The 9,608-nt window shown below is 40.4% G+C and overlaps 10 non-coding genes across 10 annotated transcripts; all 10 read right to left on the reverse strand.

Moving 5' to 3' along the window:
- Positions 1-689: 689 nt before the first annotated feature.
- Positions 690-762, reverse strand: trnav-cac (transfer RNA valine (anticodon CAC)). The gene has a single exon. It is a non-coding gene; the product is annotated as a tRNA-Val (tRNA).
- Positions 763-891: 129 nt separating this feature from the next.
- trnav-aac (transfer RNA valine (anticodon AAC)) lies at positions 892-964 on the reverse strand. Its single transcript has one exon. It is a non-coding gene; the product is annotated as a tRNA-Val (tRNA).
- A 1,233-nt stretch (positions 965-2,197) lies between these two features.
- Positions 2,198-2,270, reverse strand: trnav-cac (transfer RNA valine (anticodon CAC)). The gene has a single exon. It is a non-coding gene; the product is annotated as a tRNA-Val (tRNA).
- A 129-nt stretch (positions 2,271-2,399) lies between these two features.
- On the reverse strand, positions 2,400-2,472 carry trnav-aac (transfer RNA valine (anticodon AAC)). Its single transcript has one exon. It is a non-coding gene; the product is annotated as a tRNA-Val (tRNA).
- A 1,233-nt stretch (positions 2,473-3,705) lies between these two features.
- On the reverse strand, positions 3,706-3,778 carry trnav-cac (transfer RNA valine (anticodon CAC)). Its single transcript has one exon. It is a non-coding gene; the product is annotated as a tRNA-Val (tRNA).
- A 1,424-nt stretch (positions 3,779-5,202) lies between these two features.
- trnav-cac (transfer RNA valine (anticodon CAC)) lies at positions 5,203-5,275 on the reverse strand. Its single transcript has one exon. It is a non-coding gene; the product is annotated as a tRNA-Val (tRNA).
- Positions 5,276-6,690: 1,415 nt separating this feature from the next.
- On the reverse strand, positions 6,691-6,763 carry trnav-cac (transfer RNA valine (anticodon CAC)). The gene has a single exon. It is a non-coding gene; the product is annotated as a tRNA-Val (tRNA).
- Positions 6,764-6,892: 129 nt separating this feature from the next.
- trnav-aac (transfer RNA valine (anticodon AAC)) lies at positions 6,893-6,965 on the reverse strand. The gene has a single exon. It is a non-coding gene; the product is annotated as a tRNA-Val (tRNA).
- A 1,233-nt stretch (positions 6,966-8,198) lies between these two features.
- Positions 8,199-8,271, reverse strand: trnav-cac (transfer RNA valine (anticodon CAC)). The gene has a single exon. It is a non-coding gene; the product is annotated as a tRNA-Val (tRNA).
- A 129-nt stretch (positions 8,272-8,400) lies between these two features.
- trnav-aac (transfer RNA valine (anticodon AAC)) lies at positions 8,401-8,473 on the reverse strand. Its single transcript has one exon. It is a non-coding gene; the product is annotated as a tRNA-Val (tRNA).
- Positions 8,474-9,608: the final 1,135 nt, after the last annotated feature.

Raw genomic sequence — 9,608 nt, forward strand, 5'->3', positions numbered from 1 at the left:
TGGGTACCTTCAATGCTGCAGAAATGACCAATCATTTGAATTTACCACAGGTGGACTCCAATCAAGTTGAAGAAACATCTCAAGGATGATCAATGGAAACAGGATGGACCTGAGCTCAATTTCCAGCCTCATAGCAAAGGGTCTGAAAATGTATGTAAATAAGGTATTTTTAAAATATTTTTTTCATTAATAAAAACTATATGTTATCGCTTTGTCATTATGTGGTATTGTGTGTAGATAGATTTTATTTTATTTCATCCATTTTAGTATAAGGCTGTAACGTAACAAAATGTGGAAAAAAGTAAGGGGTCTGAAAACTTTCCGAATGCACTGTACCTATGCAGGCTAGCTTCTTTTCCTTTGCTAGCCAGCCAACTAAATCTATCACACAATCACATCAAGCAGCTGAAATGACAGAAAACGATCTACATTTTTGTTTGTTTTACCTTGGATTATATTGCCATTTCTTTGGATATATCCATTACAATGACCCTGATAAATGAATTTGCCTGGCTCAGAGAAGCTGTCAGTCTGGTCACATTCATACAGATCGCATGGTGGAGGTCCCCAAAAAAACGGCAACATTGATCCACAGGTCGGAGAGGTAGACAGCAAGGTTTAGACAAACCTCAACTGTTTCAAACCAAATGCTAGCCTCTGGGCATTGGGAAATATTGAATATTACAAAATGTTTCCGCCCGGTTTCGAACCGGGGACCTTTCGCGTGTGAGGCGAACGTGATAACCACTACACTACGGAAACCGAATGATTGGAAAACTAAGGGTGTGACTGACTTTCGCGTGTGAGGCGAACGTGATAACCAATACACTACTGAAACTAAAGTCTGAATAGCAAATACTGAGAAGTGCGAAGGACCAATTTGTTAAAATGTGTTTCCGCCCGGTCTCGAACCGGGGACCTTTCGCGTGTTAGGCGAACGTGATAACCACTACACTACGGAAACCCAATGAGTGGAATACTAAGGGTGTGGCTGACTTTGGCTGGGTGGGACATTTATCGCTCTCAGAACCTAATGAAATCAGAAATTACTTAGTCAATTAATTAAACAATAAGGCTTGAGAAGCCGGGAATTATTGTGTGCAGCGGCTCTTGGAAGAGGCTTGGTGGTTCAAAACTTCTTCCATTTAAGAGTGATGGAAGCCACTGTGTTCTTGGGTACCTTCAATGCTGCAGAAATGACCAATCATTTGAATTTACCACAGGTGGACTCCAATCAAGTTGAAGAAACATCTCAAGGATGATCAATGGAAACAGGATGGACCTGAGCTCAATTTCCAGCCTCATAGCAAAGGGTCTGAAAACGTACGTAAATAAGGTATTTTAAAAATATTTAATGGGTATTATGGCTCTTTCTGTGGTACTCAATTTGGGATATTATGTGAGGTAGACATGAGAAGCCGGGAATTATCGTGTGCAGCCGGAACTTGGAAGAGGCTTGGTGGTTCCAAACTTCTTCTATTTAAGAGTGATGGAAGCCACTGTGTTCTTGGGTACCTTCAATGCTGCAGAAATGACCAATCATTTGAATTTACCACAGGTGGACTCCAATCAAGTTGAAGAAACATCTCAAGGATGATCAATGGAAACAGGATGGACCTGAGCTCAATTTCCAGCCTCATAGCAAAGGGTCTGAAAATGTATGTAAATAAGGTATTTTTAAAATATTTTTTTCATTAATAAAAACTATATGTTATCGCTTTGTCATTATGTGGTATTGTGTGTAGATAGATTTTATTTTATTTCATCCATTTTAGTATAAGGCTGTAACGTAACAAAATGTGGAAAAAAGTAAGGGGTCTGAAAACTTTCCGAATGCACTGTACCTATGCAGGCTAGCTTCTTTTCCTTTGCTAGCCAGCCAACTAAATCTATCACACAATCACATCAAGCAGCTGAAATGACAGAAAACGATCTACATTTTTGTTTGTTTTACCTTGGATTATATTGCCATTTCTTTGGATATATCCATTACAATGACCCTGATAAATGAATTTGCCTGGCTCAGAGAAGCTGTCAGTCTGGTCACATTCATACAGATCGCATGGTGGAGGTCCCCAAAAAAACGGCAACATTGATCCACAGGTCGGAGAGGTAGACAGCAAGGTTTAGACAAACCTCAACTGTTTCAAACCAAATGCTAGCCTCTGGGCATTGGGAAATATTGAATATTACAAAATGTTTCCGCCCGGTTTCGAACCGGGGACCTTTCGCGTGTGAGGCGAACGTGATAACCACTACACTACGGAAACCGAATGATTGGAAAACTAAGGGTGTGACTGACTTTCGCGTGTGAGGCGAACGTGATAACCAATACACTACTGAAACTAAAGTCTGAATAGCAAATACTGAGAAGTGCGAAGGACCAATTTGTTAAAATGTGTTTCCGCCCGGTCTCGAACCGGGGACCTTTCGCGTGTTAGGCGAACGTGATAACCACTACACTACGGAAACCCAATGAGTGGAATACTAAGGGTGTGGCTGACTTTGGCTGGGTGGGACATTTATCGCTCTCAGAACCTAATGAAATCAGAAATTACTTAGTCAATTAATTAAACAATAAGGCTTGAGAAGCCGGGAATTATTGTGTGCAGCGGCTCTTGGAAGAGGCTTGGTGGTTCAAAACTTCTTCCATTTAAGAGTGATGGAAGCCACTGTGTTCTTGGGTACCTTCAATGCTGCAGAAATGACCAATCATTTGAATTTACCACAGGTGGACTCCAATCAAGTTGAAGAAACATCTCAAGGATGATCAATGGAAACAGGATGGACCTGAGCTCAATTTCCAGCCTCATAGCAAAGGGTCTGAAAACGTACGTAAATAAGGTATTTTAAAAATATTTAATGGGTATTATGGCTCTTTCTGTGGTACTCAATTTGGGATATTATGTGAGGTAGACATGAGAAGCCTGGAATTATCGTGTGCAGCCGGAACTTGGAAGAGGCTTGGTGGTTCCAAACTTCTTCTATTTAAGAGTGATGGAAGCCACTGTGTTCTTGGGTACCTTCAATGCTGCAGAAATGACCAATCATTTGAATTTACCACAGGTGGACTCCAATCAAGTTGAAGAAACATCTCAAGGATGATCAATGGAAACAGGATGGACCTGAGCTCAATTTCCAGCCTCATAGCAAAGGGTCTGAAAATGTATGTAAATAAGGTATTTTTAAAATATTTTTTTCATTAATAAAAACTATATGTTATCGCTTTGTCATTATGTGGTATTGTGTGTAGATAGATTTTATTTTATTTCATCCATTTTAGTATAAGGCTGTAACGTAACAAAATGTGGAAAAAAGTAAGGGGTCTGAAAACTTTCCGAATGCACTGTACCTATGCAGGCTAGCTTCTTTTCCTTTGCTAGCCAGCCAACTAAATCTATCACACAATCACATCAAGCAGCTGAAATGACAGAAAAAGATCTACATTTTTGTTTGTTTTACCTTGGATTATATTGCCATTTCTTTGGATATATCCATTACAATGACCCTGATAAATGAATTTGCCTGGCTCAGAGAAGCTGTCAGTCTGGTCACATTCATACAGATCGCATGGTGGAGGTCCCCAAAAAAACGGCAACATTGATCCACAGGTCGGAGAGGTAGACAGCAAGGTTTAGACAAACCTCAACTGTTTCAAACCAAATGCTAGCCTCTGGGCTTTGGGAAATATTGAATATTACAAAATGTTTCCGCCCGGTTTCGAACCGGGGACCTTTCGCGTGTGAGGCGAACGTGATAACCACTACACTACGGAAACCGAATGATTGGAAAACTAAGGGTGTGACTGACTTTCGCGTGTGAGGCGAACGTGATAACCAATACACTATTGAAACTAAAGTCTGAATAGAAAATACTGAGAAGTACGAAGGACCAATTTGTTAAGATGTGTTTCCGCCCGGACACCTTTCGCGTGTTAGGCGAACGTGATAACCACTACACTACGGAAACCCAATGAGTGGAACGCTAAGGGTGTGGCTGACTTTGGCTGGGTGGGACATTTATCGCTCTCAGAACCTATTGAAATCAGAAATTACTTAGTCAATTAATTAAACAATAAGGCTTGAGAAGCCGGGAATTATTGTGTGCAGCGGCTCTTGGAAGAGGCTTGGTGGTTCAAAACTTCTTCCATTTAAGAGTGATGGAAGCCACTGTGTTCTTGGGTACCTTCAATGCTGCAGAAATGACCAATCATTTGAATTTACCACAGGTGGACTCCAATCAAGTTGAAGAAACATCTCAAGGATGATCAATGGAAACAGAATGGACCTGAGCTCAATTTCCAGCCTCATAGCAAAGGGTCTGAAAACGTACGTAAATAAGGTATTTTAAAAATATTTAATGGGTATCATGGCTCTTTCTGTGGTACTCAATTTGGGATATTATGTGAGGTAGACATGAGAAGCCTGGAATTATCGTGTGCAGCCGGAACTTGGAAGAGGCTTGGTGGTTCCAAACTTCTTCCATTTAAGAGTGATGGAAGTCACTGTGTTCTTGGGTACCTTCAATGCTGCAGAAATGACCAATCATTTGAATTTACCACAGGTGGACTCCAATCAAGTTGAAGAAACATCTCAAGGATGATCAATGGAAACAGGATGGACCTGAGCTCAATTTCCAGCCTCATAGCAAAGGGTCTGAAAATGTATGTAAATAAGGTATTTATAAAATGTTTTTTTCATTAATAAAAACTATATGTTATCGCTTTGTCATTATGTGGTATTGTGTGTAGATAGATTTTATTTTATTTCATCCATTTTAGTATAAGGCTGTAACGTAACAAAATGTGGAAAAAAGTAAGGGGTCTGAAAACTTTCCGAATGCACTGTACCTATGCAGGCTAGCTTCTTTTCCTTTGCTAGCCAGCCAACTAAATCTATCACACAATCACATCAAGCAGCTGAAATGACAGAAAACGATCTACATTTTTGTTTGTTTTACCTTGGATTATATTGCCATTTCTTTGGATATATCCATTACAATGACCCTGATAAATGAATTTGCCTGGCTCAGAGAAGCTGTCAGTCTGGTCACATTCATACAGATCGCATGGTGGAGGTCCCCAAAAAAACGGCAACATTGATCCACAGGTCGGAGAGGTAGACAGCAAGGTTTAGACAAACCTCAACTGTTTCAAACCAAATGCTAGCCTCTGGGCATTGGGAAATATTGAATATTACAAAATGTTTCCGCCCGGTTTCGAACCGGGGACCTTTCGCGTGTGAGGCGAACGTGATAACCACTACACTACGGAAACCGAATGATTGGAAAACTAAGGGTGTGACTGACTTTCGCGTGTGAGGCGAACGTGATAACCAATACACTACTGAAACTAAAGTCTGAATAGCAAATACTGAGAAGTGCGAAGGACCAATTTGTTAAAATGTGTTTCACCTTTCGCGTGTTAGGCGAACGTGATAACCACTACACTACGGAAACCCAATGAGTGGAATACTAAGGGTGTGGCTGACTTTGGCTGGGTGGGACATTTATCGCTCTCAGAACCTAATGAAATCAGAAATTACTTAGTCAATTAATTAAACAATAAGGCTTGAGAAGCCGGGAATTATTGTGTGCAGCGGCTCTTGGAAGAGGCTTGGTGGTTCAAAACTTCTTCCATTTAAGAGTGATGGAAGCCACTGTGTTCTTGGGTACCTTCAATGCTGCAGAAATGACCAATCATTTGAATTTACCACAGGTGGACTCCAATCAAGTTGAAGAAACATCTCAAGGATGATCAATGGAAACAGGATGGACCTGAGCTCAATTTCCAGCCTCATAGCAAAGGGTCTGAAAACGTACGTAAATAAGGTATTTTTAAAATATTTAATGGGTATTATGGCTCTTTCTGTGGTACTCAATTTGGGATATTATGTGAGGTAGACATGAGAAGCCGGGAATTATCGTGTGCAGCCGGAACTTGGAAGAGGCTTGGTGGTTCCAAACTTCTTCTATTTAAGAGTGATGGAAGCCACTGTGTTCTTGGGTACCTTCAATGCTGCAGAAATGACCAATCATTTGAATTTACCACAGGTGGACTCCAATCAAGTTGAAGAAACATCTCAAGGATGATCAATGGAAACAGGATGGACCTGAGCTCAATTTCCAGCCTCATAGCAAAGGGTCTGAAAATGTATGTAAATAAGGTATTTTTAAAATATTTTTTTCATTAATAAAAACTATATGTTATCGCTTTGTCATTATGTGGTATTGTGTGTAGATAGATTTTATTTTATTTCATCCATTTTAGTATAAGGCTGTAACGTAACAAAATGTGGAAAAAAGTAAGGGGTCTGAAAACTTTCCGAATGCACTGTACCTATGCAGGCTAGCTTCTTTTCCTTTGCTAGCCAGCCAACTAAATCTATCACACAATCACATCAAGCAGCTGAAATGACAGAAAACGATCTACATTTTTGTTTGTTTTACCTTGGATTATATTGCCATTTCTTTGGATATATCCATTACAATGACCCTGATAAATGAATTTGCCTGGCTCAGAGAAGCTGTCAGTCTGGTCACATTCATACAGATCGCATGGTGGAGGTCCCCAAAAAAACGGCAACATTGATCCACAGGTCGGAGAGGTAGACAGCAAGGTTTAGACAAACCTCAACTGTTTCAAACCAAATGCTAGCCTCTGGGCATTGGGAAATATTGAATATTACAAAATGTTTCCGCCCGGTTTCGAACCGGGGACCTTTCGCGTGTGAGGCGAACGTGATAACCACTACACTACGGAAACCGAATGATTGGAAAACTAAGGGTGTGACTGACTTTCGCGTGTGAGGCGAACGTGATAACCAATACACTACTGAAACTAAAGTCTGAATAGCAAATACTGAGAAGTGCGAAGGACCAATTTGTTAAAATGTGTTTCCGCCCGGTCTCGAACCGGGGACCTTTCGCGTGTTAGGCGAACGTGATAACCACTACACTACGGAAACCCAATGAGTGGAATACTAAGGGTGTGGCTGACTTTGGCTGGGTGGGACATTTATCGCTCTCAGAACCTAATGAAATCAGAAATTACTTAGTCAATTAATTAAACAATAAGGCTTGAGAAGCCGGGAATTATTGTGTGCAGCGGCTCTTGGAAGAGGCTTGGTGGTTCAAAACTTCTTCCATTTAAGAGTGATGGAAGCCACTGTGTTCTTGGGTACCTTCAATGCTGCAGAAATGACCAATCATTTGAATTTACCACAGGTGGACTCCAATCAAGTTGAAGAAACATCTCAAGGATGATCAATGGAAACAGGATGGACCTGAGCTCAATTTCCAGCCTCATAGCAAAGGGTCTGAAAACGTACGTAAATAAGGTATTTTTAAAATATTTAATGGGTATTATGGCTCTTTCTGTGGTACTCAATTTGGGATATTATGTGAGGTAGACATGAGAAGCCGGGAATTATCGTGTGCAGCCGGAACTTGGAAGAGGCTTGGTGGTTCCAAACTTCTTCTATTTAAGAGTGATGGAAGCCACTGTGTTCTTGGGTACCTTCAATGCTGCAGAAATGACCAATCATTTGAATTTACCACAGGTGGACTCCAATCAAGTTGAAGAAACATCTCAAGGATGATCAATGGAAACAGGATGGACCTGAGCTCAATTTCCAGCCTCATAGCAAAGGGTCTGAAAATGTATGTAAATAAGGTATTTTTAAAATATTTTTTTCATTAATAAAAACTATATGTTATCGCTTTGTCATTATGTGGTATTGTGTGTAGATAGATTTTATTTTATTTCATCCATTTTAGTATAAGGCTGTAACGTAACAAAATGTGGAAAAAAGTAAGGGGTCTGAAAACTTTCCGAATGCACTGTACCTATGCAGGCTAGCTTCTTTTCCTTTGCTAGCCAGCCAACTAAATCTATCACACAATCACATCAAGCAGCTGAAATGACAGAAAACGATCTACATTTTTGTTTGTTTTACCTTGGATTATATTGCCATTTCTTTGGATATATCCATTACAATGACCCTGATAAATGAATTTGCCTGGCTCAGAGAAGCTGTCAGTCTGGTCACATTCATACAGATCGCATGGTGGAGGTCCCCAAAAAAACGGCAACATTGATCCACAGGTCGGAGAGGTAGACAGCAAGGTTTAGACAAACCTCAACTGTTTCAAACCAAATGCTAGCCTCTGGGCATTGGGAAATATTGAATATTACAAAATGTTTCCGCCCGGTTTCGAACCGGGGACCTTTCGCGTGTGAGGCGAACGTGATAACCACTACACTACGGAAACCGAATGATTGGAAAACTAAGGGTGTGACTGACTTTCGCGTGTGAGGCGAACGTGATAACCAATACACTACTGAAACTAAAGTCTGAATAGCAAATACTGAGAAGTGCGAAGGACCAATTTGTTAAAATGTGTTTCCGCCCGGTCTCGAACCGGGGACCTTTCGCGTGTTAGGCGAACGTGATAACCACTACACTACGGAAACCCAATGAGTGGAATACTAAGGGTGTGGCTGACTTTGGCTGGGTGGGACATTTATCGCTCTCAGAACCTAATGAAATCAGAAATTACTTAGTCAATTAATTAAACAATAAGGCTTGAGAAGCCGGGAATTATTGTGTGCAGCGGCTCTTGGAAGAGGCTTGGTGGTTCAAAACTTCTTCCATTTAAGAGTGATGGAAGCCACTGTGTTCTTGGGTACCTTCAATGCTGCAGAAATGACCAATCATTTGAATTTACCACAGGTGGACTCCAATCAAGTTGAAGAAACATCTCAAGGATGATCAATGGAAACAGGATGGACCTGAGCTCAATTTCCAGCCTCATAGCAAAGGGTCTGAAAACGTACGTAAATAAGGTATTTTTAAAATATTTAATGGGTATTATGGCTCTTTCTGTGGTACTCAATTTGGGATATTATGTGAGGTAGACATGAGAAGCCGGGAATTATCGTGTGCAGCCGGAACTTGGAAGAGGCTTGGTGGTTCCAAACTTCTTCTATTTAAGAGTGATGGAAGCCACTGTGTTCTTGGGTACCTTCAATGCTGCAGAAATGACCAATCATTTGAATTTACCACAGGTGGACTCCAATCAAGTTGAAGAAACATCTCAAGGATGATCAATGGAAACAGGATGGACCTGAGCTCAATTTCCAGCCTCATAGCAAAGGGTCTGAAAATGTATGTAAATAAGGTATTTTTAAAATATTTTTTTCATTAATAAAAACTATATGTTATCGCTTTGTCATTATGTGGTATTGTGTGTAGATAGATTTTATTTTATTTCATCCATTTTAGTATAAGGCTGTAACGTAACAAAATGTGGAAAAAAGTAAGGGGTCTGAAAACTTTCCGAATGCACTGTACCTATGCAGGCTAGCTTCTTTTCCTTTGCTAGCCAGCCAACTAAATCTATCACACAATCACATCAAGCAGCTGAAATGACAGAAAACGATCTACATTTTTGTTTGTTTTACCTTGGATTATATTGCCATTTCTTTGGATATATCCATTACAATGACCCTGATAAATGAATTTGCCTGGCTCAGAGAAGCTGTCAGTCTGGTCACATTCATACAGATCGCATGGTGGAGGTCCCCAAAAAAACGGCAACATTGATCC

Source organism: Oncorhynchus clarkii, unplaced genomic scaffold, assembly GCF_045791955.1.
Source record: "Oncorhynchus clarkii lewisi isolate Uvic-CL-2024 unplaced genomic scaffold, UVic_Ocla_1.0 unplaced_contig_1103_pilon_pilon, whole genome shotgun sequence".
NCBI classification, from domain to species: Eukaryota; Metazoa; Chordata; class Actinopteri; order Salmoniformes; family Salmonidae; genus Oncorhynchus; species Oncorhynchus clarkii.